A 24,398-nucleotide genomic window follows, 5' to 3' on the forward strand; every position below is an offset into this window, starting at 1 on the left:
TCAGAGCCACAGGGACAACTAGACCAAAGACCACAGGGACAAAATGAAGTTCAAAGGTACAAGAGACAGAAGCCAAGTCTAATCCTGTAAGACAAATCTAAGGGTAAAAGATAAGAATCAATACAAGGGCCAAAAAGCGAGATGTTCTTGAAAGTCAAAATTCAAGCTAATTAGAAGCAGCCCAACAAAACATTGGTGTACAGGAGAACTATCTCCATTACTTCCAGATAGTCATGCTCCCTTGAAGGAACCAGCAGGTGTAGGATGCTTGGGAAGATGAAAATGCCTTCAAAGGCTAAGGCCGGGCAGACGGCCAAGGGTCTCAAAATTAAAACCAAGTCTTAAGCCCTTAAGTGTGGATAACTATAAGGGCATGAAGCAAAGTATTTGTTGCTGTGGTGAAAATCTGAAAGCAGAACTTTTCTCTTGGTGCAGCAAAGGATCTCTGGTGAGAAATAACACAATTATAAAGATAATTATAAAGGTCAATAATTCTCAAGCACATTTGAGGATATTAGAGTTCTAATAATGCTCCATCATTGAGAAAGAGTAGGGATCAAGCATCTTTTGCATAATCCTTCCACCAAAAGACTTCAAGATTAACTGAAATTTTGGCCTGGACTGTAGGACAGCCATCTGGAAAATAATACTTCAGAAGTACTGCACGGCAAGTCGGTCCGGTCCGTCTGCAAAAATGAAATAAACTGCAGCCTGCTGGAGATGATGTTATGGATTGAGGGCCATACCAACGGGCACATTCAAACGACTGTCAATATTCAAACTTGAATAATTTCAGTGATAGGAATAAACATTAAATATTTACCAGCCAATGCTCCACTGGATCAATGAACTCCTCTCCCTCCCTCAAGTACACACAATAATAAATGAATAGATTTGGACTTCCATGAGCAAGAATGGTTTGACATAAAATTGGAAATCAATGATACCTCTATGGTTACGTGAATAGGTTAAGCAATAAATGCAGGCTGCTGTCATTTTTTTAGAAACTACTATACTAACGAGAGAAACACAAGGTAAAGGGAGATTTTCCTTATATTTGCTTTATTTCTTTTGAATTTTTTAAATGAATTCTTACAGAAGTCCCAGGCTCTCTGTACTTTTTAAAACAACATATTGTCCCAAACTAACAATGTCTCCTAATACTAAATCAAGTTCCTGTCAATCTGTCCCTAAAAATATTTTCAGTTCAGATTCTCAGTTCATGTCTATGCTAAGAAAAAGCATGACAACTAAACATCTTGAGGAGAAATGGGAGATGGAGTTGCAATAAATAGTGTCATAGGAAGACAGATCTGTGTGTTTTCTTTTAATCTGTATTTTATTCTATTAAATCTCCTGCCTTATAAGTTCTGCTGAGCCAAAAAAGGTCTCAAGTCACGACTTAGCATGGAAAATTCTGGTGTTAATGTTGTCTCTCAGAAATAATGACAGCGGCTCTCAGAGCAGATTTCACTAGTCCCATCAGTTTCTTTGAGGAAATGGTTAATAGTAAGATTGGGACTGAAATACAGCATCCGGTCAGCAGACCTAGTGAGGTTTTCCAGCTGCAAGACAATGACACCTTCCTGGCCTTCATTCTCTTTGTCCCAAATCACGTGGCTAAGAGACAAAAGCTGATGGAAGACATGCCTGAGAAAACGCCCCGGCACACGAGCCAGAAGCTGACCATCCATGACGAGAGCATCCTAACCTGAACCCAAGAGTTGATCCCAGTCAACTCCAAGGATGAGGCAACAATGACAGATGATACTATGGGGACACATGGGTACAATCAGAAAATATGTCTCATCTCTGAGAAGAGAATTGGCACTAACTAAAGGGAAATATAAATTCCAATTTATTACAAGCCAGGAGCCCTACAAAGTAGAAAGCCACTTCAGGGGCCTAAAAATACTCTGTTTCTTCTGTTGCTATTTTGAATGTCGCTTTTCCCTGTATGACTACATTCAGTAGGCTTCAAAATATTGGAAATGAACAAAAAGACTTATTAGCTCTTTTCTTTATCATAAAGCCTATTCTTTACCATTTTACATATTCTGTTTATCTATTTTCTTATGCACAAAATTTTAAAAAGCGCTCTAAAAAGTTAGATGATTTTCTTACAGAATTTATCTTTTTGTGAAAATTCCAAAGCCTATAAAGCATGCTTATAAAATGATGTGAAAACACACATAGGTCAAAAGTAGGAGTTATTTAGGTCAAAATGTCCCTATTACTAATCACTTAAATTGTCAATAGGTAGATTCATTCGGATTAGTTGTCCTTCTTTTTGTTAGTTTTGTTTTTTTTTTTCTTTGTTCCTCCCATCTGTGCAGATTCTGTGAGCCCTCTGGGGAAAAGGCCCAGTCACTGAATGTTTCTTGCAGCTTCTGTATCAAACCAAACTAAACATGTGAATACCAATACGCCACCCCTTATCAAAATGGTAATTTCCTTTAATAAACAGTCAATATTCATTTATTGAACCTCTAGTATGTGCTACTACTGCCCAGAGAGACGATGAGGAGACCAGTCCTCAATCTGGCAGCCAATCATGTAATCCCCAGGATTTTCCAATTGTGTACCGTTCACATGTGAAAATGTGCACTTAAAAACAATGGAGACAGAAAATGCTTCAGTTACCAAAATTCTGCTTGGTGTAAGTATTGTATATTTTTGGAGAATAAAATGCTGCAAAAGAGTCATTGGAGTGAGAGGTGAGATCCCAGAGGATGATCTCAAGTAGAAGGCTTTCGTTACAAAGCAGAGGACAATTAAATGTGGTGGCAAGTTCCTAGGTCACGTGATGGAGGAGAGGTGAGCCCGAGGTAGAAGTAGAGAGAGAGAGACGCATGGCACTGTGTAATAGAGGGCAAAGGAACTTGAAGACCTCTGGGGAAATTCAAAAGAACAAAAGAGCATCCAGACAAGGGGGAGTAAGGAAAAAGAAAGTAACAGTCACAGAGACTTGGTAGAGGCAAGGCCAAGAAAGAATTCCAATGAACATAAATCATCTAGTGTGATACTTTTTTAAGATGCTTTGTTACATAATGTAGGATTCCCCCTCCTACTCAGTTTTGCCCCCCCACTTCTCCTCTGCCCCACCAGGTCTCCCCACTCAATGTCTTCAGTAAACAGTACCAAAAAAAAAAAATACACCTACAGAAATCCTTGGTGTTTATTGGATTTCTTGTGAAAACCATTGAATGTACAATGTTCCAAATCTGGGTTGATGCAGCCTGCAAGAGAATCAGGATGTGGCTGAGGGAATAGTTGATACTGGGCAGGTTACATACCCAGAATCCATAAGCAGGGCAGATCCAGGTTTTCTTGGGCCTAAAGTAACATTGAGGGGATTAGCATTTAAGAAAAAAATTTCACAGGGGCATCTGGGAGGCTCAGTTGGGTAAGTATCTGACTTTTGATCTCAGCTCAGGCCTTGATCTCAGGGTTGTGAGTTCAAGCCCTGCATTGGACTCCACACTGGGCACGGAGCCTACTTAAAGAAAAAGAAAAAGAAAGAAATTCCACAAAAACGCGAAGTTAGCTACAGAGGCTTGGAAGGAGCTCATACAAATAAGGGTTAACAAAACTAAAGCTTCGTTTGCTTCAAAGTAAACCTCTCTCTGCCTATAAATCAAATTGTGGGGCGTTTTCCTAAAAGAAATACAATATTATTTGAGACTCTTCTTCATATAAGGCAAGAACCTTAGAACGCTGGATAGAGTAGAGAAGGGATGGAAATATATAAAAAGAAAGTTGTTTTTAAAGTCAAAGTCATGGGGTGCCTGGGTGGCTCAGTCAGTTAAGTGTCTGACTTCTGCTCAGGTCATGATCTCACGGTTTGTGGGTTCGAGCCCCGCATCGGGCTCTGTGCTGAATGCTTGCTCAGAGCCTGGAGCCTGTTTTGGATTCTGTGTCTCCTTCTCTCTCTGACCCTCCTCCACTCTCTGTCTCTCAAAAATAAATAAATGTAAAAAGTTTAAAAAAATAAAGTCAAAGTCAGTGTTTATCATTAATTATCTAAATCATTTCTTATATGCCCATCACTGATACATTCTTCTAATTAAATGCATGTCTGATATTGGAATCACCTCATCATGTAACTATAATCAGATAGGAGCAGTTTATGTCATTATATTTAAATACATGTTAATTCCCAGTGTCAAAGTAAGTATATATAGAATGTTGATTGCACTGGTTTCCAGTTACTCTTATTAAGATTTGTGAATAATCTGCATGAATTATAGAACCTGTTATTATTATAATTATAGGTGTAAGATAAACAGAAAGTTTACTGTGCTTGTTTTTTAAAATTCTCCTGGCGATAAGGAATGCGCGTCTAAGAAAGAGAAAGAGGTGTCTTCTCCGCCAGCAGGCTTTGACCACCCCGCTCTCCTAATCTGTGCCTTTCCTTCAGCTCAATGCCTTGCCTACCAGAATTTTCCACCAAGAAGCCGCATAAAAACATCAGAAGAAGAACAGTAAAAGCACGTCAAAGATGCATACCTTTCATCAGAATGTTGTCTTTCTACCTGCATTCATGCTGACTTTGTGCTAGACAATAAGACTTCAGGGACAGCAGGAAATAAAATTCCATTTGATGGCTCTGCTTTGGCACTGAACAGGTGATGCTGGCCTAGTCTCCCTTCCTCCTTCTTGGGAACAACCTCAGCTTTCCCTTTAAAGGACCATACTCCTTCCCGTTCCTCTGGTCCCACTGGACTCTCTCAAGGGCATTGAAGGGACGGCATGTGACCAGGTCAGACCAACTGGACTCTCTTTTTTGGGAGGCTGCATCTCTCTATAACAGCATGAAAAGCAGATGGAAGCCATTGGGGCTGAGTTCTTCCAAGGGCACTGTCCGGAGAAGACACTGCAGTGAATTTGCTAATAGTCCCCTGGAGCTGTTCCAGCTCCCGCCCTCCCACAGGCTTGGTGACTCAGCAATTCCTTGGGATCTGTAAGCTCTCTAGAATCATTCCTGCAAAGTCCTTGCAGGATGCTTCAGTCAGAAAGAGCTGGTCTCTGTTGCTAGCAACCAATGTGCCTAACACAGGAAGGGAGGTGTTCACCTCCACAAACAGGGCGGTCTATCATTAAGTTAATAGCATCTCAATTTCTGATTTTCCAGTCATGTTCATTTCTCACTGTAATGTCACTGTAATTACATTTGAAGGAAATCTGAAAGCAGTCTGAAAAGTAAACATCCCTCCCCATCCTGAAAAATAAAAACCAATAAAAATTTAAAAACATTAGTGCCTTTCATACTTCACCAAATCTACCACACCCTGTCTAAAAATAGGAATAAGACACAATATGAGAATGGTAGGGTCTTCTATGGAAATTGCCCAAAGACAAAATGGGTTATTTTTCCCCAAAAGCTTATGAGGCTAAATGAATTTGGGGGGTTAAAAAAATGATCTTTTGTGGTCTGAGGCTGCACTGAGACTTTTCTTTAAACCCTCTTTAAGGGGCACGTGGGTGGCACAGTCTGTTAAGTATCTGACTCTTGGTTTGGGCTCACGTCATGATCTCACAGCTTATGAGTTGGGGCCCTACTGCTTGGGATTCTCTCTCTCCCTCTCTCTCTCTGCCCCTCCCCTGCTCATTCTCTCTCTCTTGCTCTCTCAAAAGTAAATAAATAAACTTTGAAAAAAATCTTTAAGCCCTTTTTAAGACCTAATTTGCAACCTTACCTTCACTCTTGGGGGACTTTAAAAATAGTTTTAAAATGGTTAACTAATTTTTAAATTTGTCAAAAATATTTTTGGAAGATTTGTATTTGTGTGTACCTTTGGATAACTCAAAAGAGATTGATTTTGACAACTTGAAATTAGAAAGCCAGTTACCTCTAATAGCAGCCTAATTGCTTTATCTACTTAAACAACAAGTAGATAAAGTCAATTTTCCAAGCACAGCATTTTCCTAATGTTTTCACCACCAGCCTAAGAGGTTACCAGAAGATATTCAAATATGCACGAAGGAAGTAAGCCCTCTTTGGAATCACTCAGAAGAGATCCCCAATTACCTTCCTATATCAGATCCTGCGGGAGGTGGGCCTTTTCTCTTAAGACAGTACTTCAAGGCAGCAGCTGCACGGGTTTCTGCTCTAATGTCTTCATGGAAGTTTTCCAGAGTTGGGCCAAGTGTATTTCTAGACTTGTACCTGAAAGCACCTATAAAACAGCGAAGTAAATTTATGTCCCGTGTAGCAGTACGCTAAATATTCATAACTTCTAGTAGTTACACAATAACCTTCGACTTTTTCTGCCTATGTTGTGGATCATTCAAAATGAGGACAAGCTGTGTCAAGAAGCAGTCTATCTTGGGGCGCCTGGGTGGCTCAGTCGGTTAAGCGGCCGACTTCAGCTCAGGTCATGATCTCGCGGTCCATAAGTTCCAGCCCTGCGTCGGGCTCTGTGCTGACAGCTCAGAGCCTGGAGCCTGTTTCAGATTCTGTGTCTCCCTCTCTCTGACCCTCCCCGTTCATGCTCTGTCTCTCTCTGTCTCAAAAATAAATAAACGTTAAAAAAAATTTTTTTTAAAAGAAGCAGTCTATCTGGGGGTACCTGGGTGGCTCAGGGGGCTCAGCATCTGAGTCTTGATTTCGGATCAGGTCATGAACTCGCAGTTCATGAGTTTTAGCCCCGCGTCGGGCTCTGTGCTGACAGCTCAGAGCCTGGAGCCTGCTTCGGATTCTGTGTCTCCCTCTCTCTCTCTGTTCTTCCCCTGATTGCACTCTGTCTCTCTGTCTCTCTCTCAAAAAATAAATAATTTAAAAAAATTTTTTTAATTAAAAAAAAAAAAAGAAGTCTATCTGATCTTACCAACCATACTTCAAGCCCGGGTAAGGGAGTGGAAACTACAGTTTTGGTAACAGCTATAAATCTCTAGGTAATATTTGCTGATACTAAGATTATGGAGATAATGTGTACTTCAGTGTCAAAGAGAAATGCAAATGATGAAAGTCTTGGTAACACCGATATTTTGGGTCCTTTCTAGAAATCAAAGTTGAAGTAGAATATTAATTGAGTTTCATTATAATAACAATGCAATTAAGGGATAGGGACTCCACCACAGAAAATGTCATTTTGTGGCTCATATAGCAGGGATGATACACATGGCCATGTTTCCACATGCCGCATCTCTGGGAAGGAATCTCATGTTGTCTCTCCTCAGTTTCCCCCAAGTTAAGGTGTTAAGGTTTTATTTTCCATGTCCCACGTTGCCCTGAGCGTCAAAGGCCCCCATTTTCGCTTTTGCACTCTGTAGGTAGGGTTGGGAGTGACATTGGAACGTGCAAGTGTTCTGGGTCGCTATGAGGAGGACATTCACACTAAGGGGTTCAGACAGAGCTGAACGAGCATCACTTTTGCCCATCACATCAGCTCTCGATGGAGGTCCCCACTAGATATCCCCTAGAAAAACAGCTGCGATGACTCCTGGATGGGGACGGACCACGGTGACTGGGGCCGCCACGACCTCAGCAGTGTCCACACGGCAGAAGCCCCAGAGTCTCAGGCCTTCTCTGGTCTCCTTCCTGCGGTCGCTCCAAGCCTGTGCCTCTCATTGCATGGCCCGCTGACTGCCTTGACCGTCACAGTCCGCGCATACCCCTCTGGCACAGCCTCCCGACGCTGACCTCCCTAAACTAGTCTGCCTAGGCTCTTTAGCCGTTCTCTTCCATAATTGTGTGTGTGCGCACGCACACGTGCTGTGTGTCTCACCCTGGTTCATTTCACTCCTAGCAAAATTTTGCATTCCTACGAATGACATCTTAGTGCACCCCACAAACCTGCCCTTCCCAGAAGGTGGCAACACAGCGAACGTCCAGAATCTGATTCTTCAGAGTATGCACTAGGCTATCCAAGAGCATGTAGGTGGGCCCTAAATCCTGGTGAAGTGCTCATTTTTCCACTAGGGAATCACTGTTTGTTTTCTCAGGATGCTCTTTTTTCTCCCAGTATCACTGAGCTCACCCACTCCACCCAACCCAGATTGCTCAGCCTTAGATGTAGGCGTGGCTTCCCTTGACAGCCAGGGGGGTTTCCAAGTTTCCAGTAGACTTTGCTCAACAAGGGCCAGCAGCTGTCCTTATCTAAGCACAGAGAACAGTTTTGGGTAAAATATCAACCTGATCTCCTGTAGTCCCTCCCCTCCCCAGAGCCACTGAGTCTGTGAGGTGTGGTCACCTAGTGTGAGAGATAGTTTCTGTTCCACCTTCTGGACCTTCTCTCACTTCCCCAATGAGATCTCCCAAGCCTGCTTTAATGCCCCAATTCCTAACTTTAAAATCTCTTCCCTTGTTATGCAGCCAGTCCCTCCCTTCCAAGTGAAGACCCTCCTAAGATATGCTCCAGGCCTCCACGCTTCTCAGCTAACATGGTACAGCATTCCTTCCTCAAAAAGACATTCAACACTTTCAGCACCTTGGGATCTGAAGTTGGGGTCTTTCCAGGCCCGGCCCTTTCTGAGATACACTCTCAGTCATGAGCTTATGACAGCCTCTGCTCGCAAGTCAGCAGGGATTTCTGAGAATTTACTTCTTTGCCACACACCATTATTCTCACAGGGACACACCTCTGGTTTCAAGCTGACTTGTTCCAATTCTCACCTAGGATTATGTATTTGAGTTTGCAGAGCAGATGTGCTTCAAACAAAGACTCTTCAGAATTCCAGACAAGATTCCCCGTGGAAGGGATATGAATTTCAACAGTCACAAAAGATGAGTGTGTCAAAGTAGAGATTTCTTTCTATCTTCATAACTAAACACATCCCATTCACATCTGTTTTTTCCTGCTGATGATGCAAACATAATCATTCCAGGAGTGCCTGGGTGGCTCAGTCGGTTAAGCGCCCGACTTCGGCTCAGGTCATGATCTCACTGCTCGTGGGTTCAAGCCCTACATTGGGCTCTGTGCTGACAGCTCAGAACCGGGAGCCTGCTTCAGACTCTGTGTCTCCCCCTCTCTCTACCCTCCCCTGCTCATGCTCTCTCTCTCTCTCTCTCAAATATAAAACATTAACAAAAATTTTAAAAACCTAATCATTCCAAATGGATATTAAAGAATGTTAAAATAGAATGTTTCAGTTTGAGTTGTGGCTGAAGCTTCAAAATAATAGATGCCAGCTATTCCCACATTTAACTGCCTATGGTGGGGGTAGTGGGAAAAAAGACCAGTTATGTGACCATTGGCCCCTAACCCACTAGTGAGGATACCTCTAGTCAAGTGAGAAGAACTTCAATGGGACCACTGACAAGCTTTCCATGCACAGATGGGATTAAAGAATTCAATTAAATTGTGTTCTTCTCTCACAACCTTCTTTGCATAATCATTCAGCATGGAAAGAGAAGACTTATTCTTACTACTTTAGGTGAACAGTAGCGCAGGCCCCATAGGTTATCTGACTGTTCTCAGGTGACATCCTCCAGTCACGTCAGAACTGCCTCAAATAGACTTGCTTTAGCAATTAATATGTGTTTAAATGTAATAAACAGAAACCCAAATTTCATTCAGCATTAAAGCTTCCACCTCCCCTAGCTCAAGCCTGTAGCTAGTGGGAAGCCAGAGGTGGAAAAGAAGGGAGAAGGCAGATTCCTCCTTTTTTCCTTCTGTTGGCATCTCCACGAACATGGCCCCACATACTGGCTATAGCTTCTGACCCCTCAGGGCCTGGGGCGTGGAAAGCAAGAGTTGTTAAAGGCAGGAAAAAATACTGCTCAACCGGCACTAATCTGGAATTGGTTTCCACACAGATTGGCAGGTGTTTAAAACGGGTTCTTTCTCCCGTGGGTGTTTCTTCACCGGCTCTTTGGCAGCATGGCTGATGCCTGTCCTACGTCTGTTTGCTCTCAGATCCATCCTTCACCCCACCTGCTCTGTATTTCAGCAGAGCTGGCTTCTCTGGGTTTGGCTAGTTGGAGGCACTGAATGGGGAATAGAAAGTGGGAAGGGAGGATGAAACCCGAGTACTACTTTTCATCTCATTTCACCTCTGGTGGCCTCTCCAGCTCCTCAGAAGCTCAGCTCCTACTGAAGATCTCCACTCTGATTCCAGCGTCCTCCAGTGGTCCCAGTCCATGGGCTCCAGTCACACCACCTCTCACTTTGTCTTCCAGCCTAAGGATGTAGGGGCTTCCTGCTCTTGCCAATCTCTGGATTACCTCCCCATTCCCTATCTGGTTCTCAGTTCCTCTGTCATCTGTATAAACAATTCCCTGCAGTAAATTTCCACCACTGTCTACACTTGAAGGTGCTTCTGTTTTCTTAGCCAGGCTCTCACGATGTGCTCCTACACACATACACACCACTCCCCCATTACTAGCTGCCTCACTTTCAATCCCCTGACAAGGGAGTGTGGTCTGGCCCGCCACTGGCAGCTCTTCCCTCAATTCCTGGTCATTGGGAACAACCTGAGCATCTGTCAGTTGAAGACTCCTTTCCCTGCCAATGGCCATCATGGATAGAATATAAGATGAACCAACTGCACTTTTCATAGATCTGGTCCTCAGGGAAAAATGCACCATAGAAACTATCAGTGGAAATCTAATTATTTCCTGTTTTACCCAGGCTTCCCCCAAAAGGAGACTCTGAATCAAGGGCTTCTGTATGAGCACTTAATTTGGGATTGTGATCCCAAGCAACAGGAGTGAAGAATGAGGGGATGAAATGGGGATGTGGTATTAGTTTCATGTGACTGCTATGTCTTAAAAGAGTACAGATTTATCTTCCTATAGTCCTGGGAGGTCGGAAATTTGAAATGTGTCTTAAGGGCTGAAATCACAGGGTTGGTAGAGCTGGTTTCTTTTGAAGTCTCTGAAAATAAAATCCATTCCCTTGGTTTTTGTTTCACATTCTAGAGAATGCCAGAATTCCTGAGCTTGTGACCCCTTTCTCACATCACTCCAACCTCTTGATTCCAACGTCACACCTTGTACTATCCCTAACTGTACTGCGTTTTTCTCATAAGACCTTTGTGATGATATTTGGCCCGTCCAGATAACCCAGTATACTCTACCTATCTCGAAATCCTTAATCACATCTAGAAAGTCTCTTGTGCCATATACGATAACATATTTACAGATCCCAGGGTAAGAATGGGACCATCTTCAAGCTGTCACAGACACACTGGCCACTGCTATGGACACTTCACTCCTGCAGAACATTCTAAGCAGTCCTACAATATTCATCTCAGAACTAGCCACTTAGGGGAAGAAAGAGAGACAAGTTATCTGGCAGCACCCAGCCCCTGTTGAGCAAGATTGTCTCCAGGGCGTTAACTCCCACAAGCCACATCTCATGAGGGGTATTGGAGTGAGGAAAGAGAAAACCTTTAAAAAGCCTAAAAAGGAAAAATCAGAATTCATCTCTAATGACTACTAGAAGGAACTGATACAGAAAGAAAGAAGCTCCAAAGACTGGACTAAAACACCAAGAAAGGCAGTTAAGGAAATTATTCTCTGCATACCTAGAATCAGTTCTTACTGAGAGTTCAAACTCTTCTCCGAACACAGGAGGGATAGAACATTTGAGTCCTGACCTAGCATATTTCTAAAATGCCACCAGAGTGATAGAATCAGGAGGTAAACAACATAAGTTATTGAGGTCATTCATGTTCCCAAGGACAACCACGCTTTAACGTGCAGGCACCTGGACTTGTAGAAAACATTAGGGCTGACTTCACTTTTCCACCATAACAGAAATGGAAGAAAAGTGGGGCGTCTGGGTGGCTCAGTCAGTTGAGCGACCAACTTCGGCTCAGGTCATGATCTCACAGTTCGTGGGTTTGAGCTCCGTGTCGGTCTCTGTGCTGACAGCTCAGAGCCTGGAGGCTGCTTCTGATTCTGTGTCTCCCTCTCTCTCTGCCCCTCCTCCACTCATGTTCTGTCTCTTTCTGTCTCAGAAATAAATAAACCTTAAGAGAAATTTTAAATAAAAAATAAAGAAAAGAAATGGAAGAAAAGTAACTGTGTCTGGAGCTGGTTAGTAGTGCAAAGAGCAACATTGCCTCACTGATAATCAAGAGTATAAACCAAGAATTATGCTGTCTCACTTATCAGACAGGCAAAGATTAAAAGGAGAAAACAGATACAGTTTTGGAGAGAGGATGAGAAAATAAGCATTCTGACAATTTCTTGGGAAGCATGAATTGATAGTTTTCTGAGGGGGAATCTGGCCTTATCTATCAAAATATATAACAGGTGTGGGCCTTTTCTTGGAAAAAATAGCTTACAGAAATAAATAAATGAGCAAAAAAAAGTATATGAAAGCATGTTTATTACAACATTGCTTTGAATTGGAAATCATCTAAGAAGTTGTTCTAGAAAAAAAGAAAAAGAATGAGTTAGTTCTTTATGCAAGAGGTTCCTGATACATAGAGAAACGAGCAAGTTGCAAAATAGTGGGTGCGGTGTGATCCCGTTTATATTTTACAAAATAGTATTTGCACGCGTGAAAGCTTAGTATGATTTGACTATCATGTCGCATCTCTGCTACATTATGGAACCGCCTTGCATGACATCATACCTCTCCCGGGGCCACCGTGGGGTTCACAGAAGAGAAGCTTTTGCAGCTGAGCTGCTTCCTTTGTGTGACTCCCTCCTTTGCTGATGAGTAAAATGGGTGCTGAAGATGAGGAATGAATATGAGATATGTGTTAAGAGTGTGGAGAGCAATAGGAAAACCCATTCTCTTGAACAAAGCAGCATATAATCAAACGTTACATGTGCCTCATGATGTTTAGGCTTTGTTGCTATTCTTTTTTTTTTTTTTTTAACGTTTATTTATTTTTGAGACAGAGAGAGACAGAGCATGAATGGGGGAGGGGCAGAGAGAGAGGGAGGCACAGAATCGGAAACAGGCTCCAGGCTCTGAGCCGTCAGCCCAGAGCCTGACGCGGGGCTCGAACCCACGGACCGCGAGATCGTGACCTGGTTGAAGTCGGACGCTTAACCGACTGCGCCACCCAGGCGCCCCGGTAACTCTTTTAAGAACAGCAACAGGCGCGCCTGTGTGGCTCAGTCGGTTAAGCGTCCGACTTCGGCCCGGGTCACGATCTCGCGGTCAGTAAGTTCGAGCCCCGCGTCGGGCTCTGGGCTGACGGCTCAGAGCCTGGAGCCTGCTTCCGATTCTGTGTCTCCCTCTCTCTCTGCCCCTCCCCCATTCATGCTCTGTCTCTCTCTGTCCCAAAAATAAATAAACGTTGAAAAAAAAAAAAAAGTTACTGAAACCCCATAGGTAAAAAAAAAAAAAAAAAAAAAAAAAAATTTGCTTTAAAATTCTAGCCTCTGTAGTTCTTCTAAACCCCTTTTCTATTAAAATATTATGTGATTTTTTTAAGACAAAATTCCTGAGGAAGACAATTACTGAACTATAGCAGGACAATTTATATACACAGTCCTAAAAACCTCAAAGGTCTGACAACTTCAGGCTAAATATGGCAGATGTTGCTGTCTTGAAAAGCCCCACTAAAATAAGACTGGAGGAATCAAACCAATATATAAACCCATAAGGATGAAGAGAAGGTAAGAGGATACAGTAGTGAATGAAAAAGAGGTGTCAACACATTTTTGGAAGATGGAAAAGTGTTAAGGAACCGAGAACAAGTGCCCCTGTTTGGGGGGTGGGGGGCGGGGGGAAGGCTAACAGGAAGTATATCACTTCACTCAACAAAACCCAGAAAGTCTCAGGCACCGGGGACATGGTTGACTCAAAAGGTTAAGCAAGGGATTGATTGCACATTGTTGCACTATATGCTAACTAACTTGGATGTAAATTAAAAAATAAAAATAAAAATAAAAGTTAAGCAAGGGATTGCAAACAGGAGCATCTGCAGGCCTGTGCTGGGGAGTCAGACCTCTAGCCTGCATGCTCATTGGACACATGCAGGCCATTGCTGCTGATCAGAGCTCAGAGCATGCTGCAGCTTCCTCTATGGCTCTCCTGGACACTAGGTATTGAACTCCTCCTATAAGGGAGTTAAGGGGAAGATATTCTCTGCAGGGAGAAAAACAAAAGGCTTAGGACTGCCACTGCTTCTTCGTGATCCTGGGAAAACTGCCACTATCCCAGTAGGAAGTAGGAGGAATCCAAGAGCGTGGAAAGGGCAGAGGAAAGGCTTGCCGCAACCTTCTATGGGGGAGGCCAAAGCCTTCTCCAGGGGAACGAGAATGTGGCTCCAAGACTGAGAAAGTAAAGCTGTTTCATGGGCATTATGCTAGATGATATAATGTCCCTTTGCAACTGGTTTTGTCCCAAAGCACATCCCACAGTTTTGAGAGCACTGAAAAAAGAGAAAGAGGAAAAAAAGACGATTGTCTATACCCTGGCAGAGGGGAGAAAATGTTTTGTTTTAATCTAAGATGGCTGAACACATCAAATTTAAATTCCAGACTTATACCCACTGCAGTCAGCAGAAAGCCCTACCAAAACCGACAGCTTATTTGGGAAATACCCAAAGCAGCAAAATCCCACAGCAAGCATGCATAGATGCCTTGTCCTTGGAATCAGCAAGAAAGAAATCTGGAGATATATGGTAGTGACCACGCTTCAGTCAATATGCACAAGCCAATGAGAGCACGGGAAAAACTGCACCCAAAACCTGTCAGAGTCATAGGAGAAATATTTTCTAAGTATGAGTTTTCTATTCAAATTTACTGAGCTCAAGAGAGGTGGACCCTATAAGAAGTGTTCCCTAAACCTGGGTAAAAAGTCTAAGACTAGTCCCAAGAAGACTCACAATCTGCAAAATTTAGTAAATTTAACTGAACTTGTTAGTGACCGTGAACCCTGAGTCACTGGACGGCCAATATCAGGATCCATCCTGAGCCAGCTGTATTGGTTACCTATCACCACCATGCTGTTGCATAAACACCACCACAAACCCCTAGTGGCTCACTGTAATAAATATTTATTTTGCTCACAAATCTATAGGCCATCTGGGTAGTCCCGCTGCTCTGGGACAGGATTAGCTGATCTTGGCTGGACTCACCCATGGATGTGCAGCCAGCTGGGGCCTGGTTCTCTAGTGTGCCCTCAGTACTCACTTGGGGTAGTTCCCATCTAATTCATGCAGTCCCTCAACCCAGCAGGCTAGCCCAGCCTTATTCTTATGAAGAAGGCTGGTGTCCAAGAGAGAAAACAGCACCCAAGGCCTCTCATGGCCAAGGCTCAGAATGGGCACATCTTCATATCTGCTGCCTTTTATTGGCCAAAGCAATTCACAACCCAGCCCAGATTCAAGGGGGGAGAGGGGAGAAGTAGACCACCTTTTCATAGGAGGTGCTAAAATGTCACATTGCAGGGAGCATGGGAACAGAGGTGGTGATAAATGAAGGCCGTTAGGGCAATTAATCTAGTACACCAACATCTTGACATAAGAAAATTAATTCTGTGAGTAAATCGAAAGAACTTGGTCAAAGGCAATATGATATCTTGGAAGAAAAAAAGGATATTAGTGAGAAAACTGCTAAAATATGAATAAAGTCTGTATGTTAGTTAATAGTAATATTAATTTCCTCGTTCTGACAAGTTCATCATGGCTATAAGGTGTTAACAAGAGGAGAAGCGAAGTGAAGAACACGTGGAAACTGTACTGCCTTTGCAACTTTTCGGTAGAACTAAAATTAATTCAAAATGAATTTATATTTTTTAATGTTTATTTATTGTGTGTGTGAGAGAGAGAGAGCATGTGCAAGTGGGGAGGGGCACAGAGAGAGAGAGAGAGAGAGAGAGAGAGAGAGAATCCCAAGCAGTCTCCGCAAGTTGTCAACACAGAGCCTAGGACGCCAGGCTGGATCTCATGTACAATGAGATCATCACCTGAGCCAAAATCAAGAGTGCGACGCTTAACTGACTGAGCCACCCAGGTGCCCCAAAATAATTTTTAAAGGAGCATTATAAAAAGAATGTGGAGCACAGGCCATTTTGGGGTGCAGCACCCGAAACCGGGTGTACCACCAAGTCACAGAAAACGTTCCATCCTGTGTTCAGAAACCCCTGTGGCCTGGGAAAATTTGGCAGCATGCAATGCATGAAAAGCCTGAGCAGGTGGCTTGGCCAGGGCCACGTCTCTGCAGACTTCCCAGGCAATAGCCACGCTGAGCCTCGGGCTTCGGCAGGGGAGGCGCCAGGCTCAGCGGGGCAAGTGGCTGTGCCAGCCACCTCCTCCATGTGACTGACGGGTGCAGACCCAGCTGGTGGTGGCAGTGGGAGCCAATGCCACATGGCCACAGGGCTGCAGTGTCCTTTTTAAGTGAGTGAAATCTAGACTTGGCCACCTCCTGCTGACTGCGAGAGGGACAAATTACAATCTTCTTTGGTATGCTTGGCTCTGAGTCTAATGTGGAGACCAAATGAGACATACAAACATGTGATTATGGTACAACATGATGAGGGCCATGGAGCCGGCCAGTTCCTCACCTGTTGTGCTCCCTTCCTTCAGGAAACCCCAGCCTTCTTCCAGGACGGTTAAGTTATAGGTGTCTTCCCCACTCCCACTTCTCTGTGCCCCAGAGGCAAGCACATGACATCTGACCCAGACCTGGTTACCCAGAGCAACCCATCCCTCTGGGCGCTGAAAGTGGTCAAGGGAGAGGCTTTCCCCCAGGTGTGCTAATCAGACCCTGTCTGTCATATTTGAGATGGGGCCTCTGGGAAAAGAAGGGTCTTTCTTTCTCTGATACTAGAAGCCGTTATAAAAAATACAGACTGGGGGCGCCTGGGTGGCGCAGTCGGTTAAGCGTCCGACTTCAGCCAGGTCACGATCTCGCGGTCTGTGAGTTCGAGCCCCGCGTCAGGCTCTGGGCTGATGGCTCGGAGCCTGGAGCCTGTTTCCGATTCTGTGTCTCCCTCTCTCTCTGACCCTCCCCCGTTCATGCTCTGTCTCTCTCTGTCCCAAAAATAAATAAAAACGTTAAAAGAAAAAAAAAATTTTAAAAAAAAAAATACAGACTGTCTGAAGCTAAAAACTACCAGCGGGAAGAACCAAGATACGGAGAGAGAAAATCATCACAATGTAGCTTGAACCCCTGTATACAGCCAAGCCTGAAGCCAGGGATACCTCTTGGACTTCCATATTTGTGGCCATATTCTACTTTGGGTTGGGTATTCTCTCACTTGCATCCACAAGAGCCCTGACTAATGCACAGATGAGTCCCTGCAAGTGGGGCTTGGAATTGGCAGGCAATACAATGAGGGTTTGGCTGAGAACAGAGGAGATGCCAGACAATGAAAGTGGCCTTTCATTTTCTCAGAGGACAACAGGGCTTGGTAAGTGGTAACAAAGAAGCTGGGCAGATTTTTCCTATTTGTGTTTTGGGACTCAATCCAGTTCATTTCTGTGTGTCGGGGGAATCAAATGTGATGCAGTTAAAGTGCATTGACCATATTTCACAGCCTTTGGGACAGTCCCTAAGAGTCTCAGACCACGCTAACTCTCTGACAGCAGAAAGGGAAAGTTCCACATAGCCTCACCAAAGAGATGACTTCTTCCCCCAGCAATCTTTATGAAGATACAAAAACTGATCTTTCCATTTTAAAAGGAAGTAATATTGGGATGCCAGAAGAGCTAGAGCTCGGGGGAATCCCTATTTCCCAGGTCTTTATCAAACACCTCTGCCTATATACTCCCTTCCACCAAAAAGCTGTCATTTCCCTCTATTTAAAAAGACGTCCATTAAATTAAAAAAAAATGGGGCGCCTGGGTAGTGCAGTCAGTTAAGCGTCCGACTTTAGCCAGGTCACGATCTCGTGGTCCGTGAGTTCGAGCCCCGCGTCAGGCTCTGGGCTGATGGCTCAGAGCCTGGAGCCTGTTTCCGATTCTGTGTCTCCCTCTCTCTCTGCCCCTCCCCCGCTCATGCTCTGTCTCTCTCTGTCCCAAAAATAAATAAACGTTGAAAAAAAATTTTTTAAAAATAAAAAATAAAAAGACGTCCCTTACAATGAACCCCACACCATCATCCCAGCCTACGATTCCAAGGACAGGGACCACAAAGCATGCTAAGAGACTTACTACCAAGAGACAGAAACTTCAAAACGAGGTTGGACTCAAGAACCATGCCACTGTATGATGGCTGGTCTTAGTAGCCAGGTCACTGAATTCCCAGAAATTGAATAGGCTGGCCTCCCTCTGAGATTTCAAGGCAGTGCTATTTCCACAGATTCACCAAGCCCTGCAAACAGGCTTGTGATTGATTGTTCAACCCCTAAGGCAATCCCCAGGCCCCCAAACTTGCACTAAAAGAAAATGGGCTACAGTTCTCCAGCACTTCTTCCTGAACTTTATGGGTAAATTCAAGGGAAAGATTACAGGAAGTCACATTTCAGCCTGCCTCTAGCCCAAGCCCCAATGCAGCATGATCAGCAATAAATCGGATACTGCATTTTCATCCCCATCTGGCTTGTGTCTAACCCACAACTGATTCAGAATTTGGAAGAAGGTAGGTAATTAAGCTCTGCCTCAAACCCCAATACCAGGGAGTTGGTACTTTATCCTTCAGGCTTTAGGGAACAGTAGGGACTAATCACCAGCTTCAAGTAGGTTTAAGGCAGATAAAACCTGGTGAGGGTTTTGTGAAGGGGACTGCGACAGCACGGTGGATCGGTAGGAAAAGGGCTAAGACTGCAAAAGTGAATGAAAAATTAGTTAGCAACAGCAACAGGAAAGCTCATAAAAGCTTGAACAACAGAGCTGCAACGAATATGAAGAAGCACTGAGGGACACTGAGGTTGTGCAGATGAAAATCTCACCAGTATAGGAAATACCGCAAAAGGCGTACATCCTGTAAGAGAGCACCGAGATTAAACTTTGTGGACTGTGAATGGATACAAGTCCCTCGTTTTGTTTTTGTTGGAGGGAAGGAAGAAGCAGACAGCTGGAATTCTATCTGAAACAGAAGGAAAGGTTTTTTAAATCCCTGTTTGTTTTACACTTGAAAAGGATTTGTCCTGAAAATTGCCAAGCTGTATAGATACTCTTAAGGGATTTTGACATGATATACACAAAAGATGCCTTGGTTAGCTTCCTGAAACGCAGCCCCCTGGGATGCAAGACTGAAGCAGGCGCTCAGGAGACACCAGGTCCACTGCACAAGGTTTTAGGTTAGATAATGAGGCTAATTGCATTCTTTCTGGGTTCTTTTTCACCTGGATGACAGCACAGTGCTAAGCAAGCCAAAAAGGATTCACCTGGCTATGGAAATATACAGACCAGAAAGACCTGAAACACACTCGTGATTTATAGAAGCTAGAAGCGATTATTACTTGCCCAAAGGAGTTTAACATCGGTCCACTTCCTTCAATATCCCTTCCCTGGCTGGGATTCTATGGAACACTGCATTCCTCTCCACACTTTCTCTCCCCACCTTTGTCACAACCTCATGGAAGTCTCTAAGGAGCTCTACCAGGGTGCTGAATAAACACCCACTGCTCTCTCAGGCAAATGCAAATAGATTGGGCTTAGCAGTTTTAGTTTGTCTGTCACATAGGGTCTATGGGAGGATTAAATGAAATCTTGCGGGGGTACGTGCTTAGTTTAGATCCTGGCATATAATGAGCAGTCACATATGGTGGCTAGCCCCTGCTCCATATAGCATTGAAAAATCTGGCTTTAGCTACAAAAGAACTTAGCAAGAAAACACTTTGTTGTTACAAGTATCTGGTAACCTACCCCTAATTTCACTCTAGTCTGTACTTTTCCTCTGTTGATGCTTCTCCAGAATTTATATGTGAGAAGAATTTAGGCACATAGGTGCTTAAATTAAAAACAAAAACAAACAAACAAACAAAACCTTGATGATAAGCAAAACACCACCCAAGCATGCGTTGGTTAAGCCCAAGATTATTATTCACTAGTAAACTTAGGCTTCCAACCCTCTACAAAGGGTAGAAATTATTTCTCATCATCAGTAGGAAGACTTAAAGTTCTTTCCCAGAAACAGCTTAGAGTTCTTTCCCCGACTTGGCCAGCTGCACTTGAATTCAGGGTTTCCGCCCTAGAAAGAATGTGATTGTGTCCAAGTGGAATGAGTCACTGAATTCTAAGCAGAGAAGCTGTCATCTCTCTAAGAGGAGCAGTGGAGAGTTCCATTTTTATCGTAAAATAGTGCTCAAAGTGGACCAGGAAGACAGCCATCCCATATCACGTCCTCTCCTCCAGGCCTTGCAGCTCAGAGAGGAAGGGAAGCACTGACCAGAAAGAAAGAACATTTGAACATTGGCAACAGGCCACTTGGCCTCGTGGATCTACCAAGTAATCCTGGCCAAGAGAAAAGTCCTTGAGTAATGGTGTGGAACATGGAGCCCCTCGGGAATGTGCATGAAATGCTTGTTGGCTGTCTGTTGAGAGCCCGAAGCCGCACCAAGGCCTACGGCCCTGCCTGCCGCTGACAGCCTACTTCCACCTTCTTGGGACACAATCTATAAACTATGCTCTTGCTTCTGAGACTCTTCACCATCTCCCCAGCATCCGCCACGTGAAAATGGGTTTCTGTTGAGTAGTTTGTTGGAAGACTGAAGTTTTCAGATGGACTTTTGAATATGTGAATCACCTAAGCTTTTTTTTTTTTTTTAATATCATCACTGAGGATGAGCCCATTTAATTTTGTCAATTTAATTTTAGTTATGGGCTTCCACATAATACTTCATCGAATCATCATACCTACCTTGAGAAAGGTCAAGTCAATCATAGTAACTCCATTGGATGAAATCATATAACAGGCATGTGAAGAACACCCTCTGGAATGCAAGCTGCCCTGCCGGGTGCTTTGGGAAATAGAAAGCTGAGTAACACGTGGTCTCCACTCTCTAGCAGCTTTTAATCAAGAGGAAAGACAAAGCAAAGTGGGTTATGAAAAGCTTTGGGTTATGTTCCGTACACTAATGGAAAAATATTGGAGGATTGTATACAGAAGCAGGACACAATCGTAACTGAATTTTAGAGAGCACCCCCTGCCTGCACGATGGAGAATGGATTTAAAGGGAGCAAGCAAGTCAAAAAAACGTTAGGCTACTACAATAGTCCAGGCAAGATACAAAGGAGTCTCAACCTAGTGCACAGAATACAGAGGGAATGCAGAGAATGCATTAAAAGATTTTAATCAGGGAAAATTAGTAGGACTGATGGCAAATGATCGATTGATGAGGAATGCTGAAGGAATGTGAAAAGGAACATCACACCTAAGCCTTCAGCAGCTGGGCGGGAAGCAGTGACATTCACCATAGGAGAACATGGCAGAAATAGACAGGGGCACAGAGGCTGGGCCAGAATAAAGGAGTGTGGGAAGCCCTCAAGGAACAATGACACAATGAAGGAGGGTAGACTACACACAGCAGCATTATAGCGGACAAGGTTGGGAAAGCAGACTAGGACTGTGAATGCCAAGCATGGAGTTTAGACTTAATTCAATGAGCAATGGAGGCTTTTTAGCAGTAGAACAAGATTATAGCAGTTCTGTTGGAAAACTAAACTGCTCAACGAAAAGACTCAGATTCCCAAAGGTTAAATAGTAAACACCTAGTTAGCATCAGCCATGAATCTAATATGCAGGTGTTTGGACTCCTGGTCCGTACCTTCAGAGGAGGAAGTTTTCTGGCTTCTCAAAATTCTAAGTACACACTCCTCTCCCCACGAAGTCTTTGCCCTTATTGACTCCTCCAGCCTTTACATTCAGCAGGCCAAGAGGATGGATGGTTACTTCCACTATTTCTTTAGTCCACTATTTATTAGATTGTTCTAATCACAAATACTCAAAAAATACCCATAATTGCTAAATGTAGATAATGGTCATGCTCTTTAAGACTCCTTCAAAGGTAGGAATCTAATGGGAATTAAAAGCATGTGGAGTATTGTGGAAACAACAAAATGACTTCCAAACACAAGTTAGTATTATAATAAGAAAACAAGAGTAAGAAATAGATTTTACTAAAGTTTTATGCTGTGCTAGCAATTATTTCAGACATCATTTTGTCTTCACAAACAGCTACCTGATAGGTAAGGAGACTCAACAAACCTAGTCTCCTCACAGACACATGGCACAGTCAGAATTTAAGGACAGATCCAACTCCAGACATTCAGCTTTTAAATAGTCTGCTATTCTTGGGGCAGGGGAGGGCGCCTGGGTGGCTCAGTCACCTAAGTGTCTGACTTCAGCTCAGGTCATGCTCTCATGGTTCATGAGTTTGGGCCCCCAATCGGTCTCTCTGCTGTCAATGCACAGAGCCTGCTCCAGATCCTCTGTCCCCATCTCTCTCTGCCCCTCCTTCACTAGGGCGCTCTCTCTCTCTCTCTCTCTCTCTCTCTCTCTCAAAAATAAATAAAAACATTTAAATAGTCTGCTATTCTGCCCTTGTCAATCATTTGCTAGAGAAAGTTCAAAAGAAGCTAGAAAGAGCAAGCTAGAAATAAGCTACAGAAATACAGCTTATTTCTGTACAAGGACGACGAGCAGTGATTTTCTTGTGGCTGTGGAGGCCATTATAGCAGATAGTTGCCTGTTACCCAGAGCCACAGTGAGGACCCACCACCTCTGATAACGTTCTCACTGCAATCTTCCCTGCTATCTGGAAGAACAAGATTCTGTTACACTGGAAATAAAGATCTCGGAGGAGAACAGAATGAGAGGGGAGTGGGCTGCCATTCGTGTCGCTTATTTTAAATAAGCACTTTGATGAGGCGCCTGGGCGGCTCAGTCAGTTGAACATCGTCTGACTCTTGTTTTTGGCTCAGGTCACGATCTCACTGTTTGTGGGACTGAGACCTGCGTCGGGACAACCTGCTTGGGATTCTCTCTCTCCCTCTCTCAAAATAAATAAAGAAACTTTAAAATAAATAAATAAATAAATAAACAAACAAACAAACAAACACTGTGAGGAACAAAGATAAGCGGGAAACTCAAGTCAACAAACGTCCACTGAGCGCACGTGCTTTATGCACACCTGGGCTTGCGTGCATGTATGTGCTGGCACAGAACTTGGGAAGGGCTGGAAAAGCAAATGGCCAGAGTCAACACGAAGCAGTGGGCTTTCCTGTTAACTTCTCAGGGCTGTTATATTCATGACACCAAATGCTGTGTGTTGGCTCTTTCATTTTACCAAGGCCCTTGGGTAGATTTTTTTTCTTCATGAATGGCATTATTTGCTAAAGCAAATTTAGTCGAGAAGTTCCCATGGGAGCAAAATGATGAGCTTTTTAAGCGCACATTTTGTAATTTAACTTTGCCCCTACATCTCTCTTTACCATGTTCATTCATGACCAGGCAATGAACTTTAAATCCACTCCTTTCATAATCCATCTCTAGAGAGGAATGAAGGTTGGGTTTAATGAGAGGTAAGGCTCAAAGGAGAAAGCTCCTCCACTGGATTAAGCATTCATGCTAGCTGGGAAGGAATTATGGAGAAAAGGAGCCATAAGAAATACCTAATCAAGCAGGGCGCCTAGCTGGCTCAGTCGGTTGAGCGTCTGACTTCGGCTCAGGTTCATGAGTTCGAGCCCTGCATCAGGCTCTGTGCTGACAGCTCGGAGCCTGGAGCCAGCTTCTGATTCTGTGTCTCCCTATCTCTCTGCTCCTCCCTGTTCATGCTCTCGCTCTCTCTCTTTCCCTCTCTCAAAAATAAACAAACACTTAAAAAAATAATAAAATTAAAAAAACTAAAGCAACATGATAATCCCAACAATGTGCCAATCCTTAGAATATTTTTTTTTTTAGGTGGAGATGAAGACTTAAAGGTAGCTTATTCCAGGATACTCAAACCTAAAAGAAAAATTATTTATTGACACAACAGAATTATCTAAGATCATATGAACAATGTTCATTTTTTTAAGTGAGACAAAGATCTTTAACAGAAAAATGAAAGAATTATTATCATTAGTATGTCAAATGAGTTGTTAAAGAAAATAAAAAACACTCGGTCTAGGAATCACCAAAGATACTATAAAAAATGATTTACAATACCTCTTCCTTCCCTGCTTTTTCTATAAATAGTACTTTTACATTGGAAAGTTGGAAGGATTTACTATAGAATCATAGATCTGGAAAGAACCTGTCTAAAAATCCACTTTCTTCTAAACAGTAATGATTGCAGACCAGGCAAAACTCATTCCTATTTAACCTTTTCTTAGGAGACTCAGAAAAGGAGATACTACAGTCTTGAAGATGCCTATCAGTCTATTCCCAACAACCTTGAAAGATCATTTTTAACTCTAGCGTGAGACCATTAAAAACTCAATAATCAGCTTTCAGAAAAGACATTTTTCCTAAATATTATCTTTGGAAAATATATTATTTTCTACCTTCCTCTTCCGGTTTAAAAAATACAAATTAAGGTATTTGTAACCTATTTTTCTGAAGCAAAAAGAAAAAAAAATTTTAGGTAAGTAAAGAGGCCAGCCAGTCCAAA

Source organism: Felis catus, chromosome A1, assembly GCF_018350175.1.
Source record: "Felis catus isolate Fca126 chromosome A1, F.catus_Fca126_mat1.0, whole genome shotgun sequence".
Taxonomy (NCBI): Eukaryota; Metazoa; Chordata; class Mammalia; order Carnivora; family Felidae; genus Felis; species Felis catus.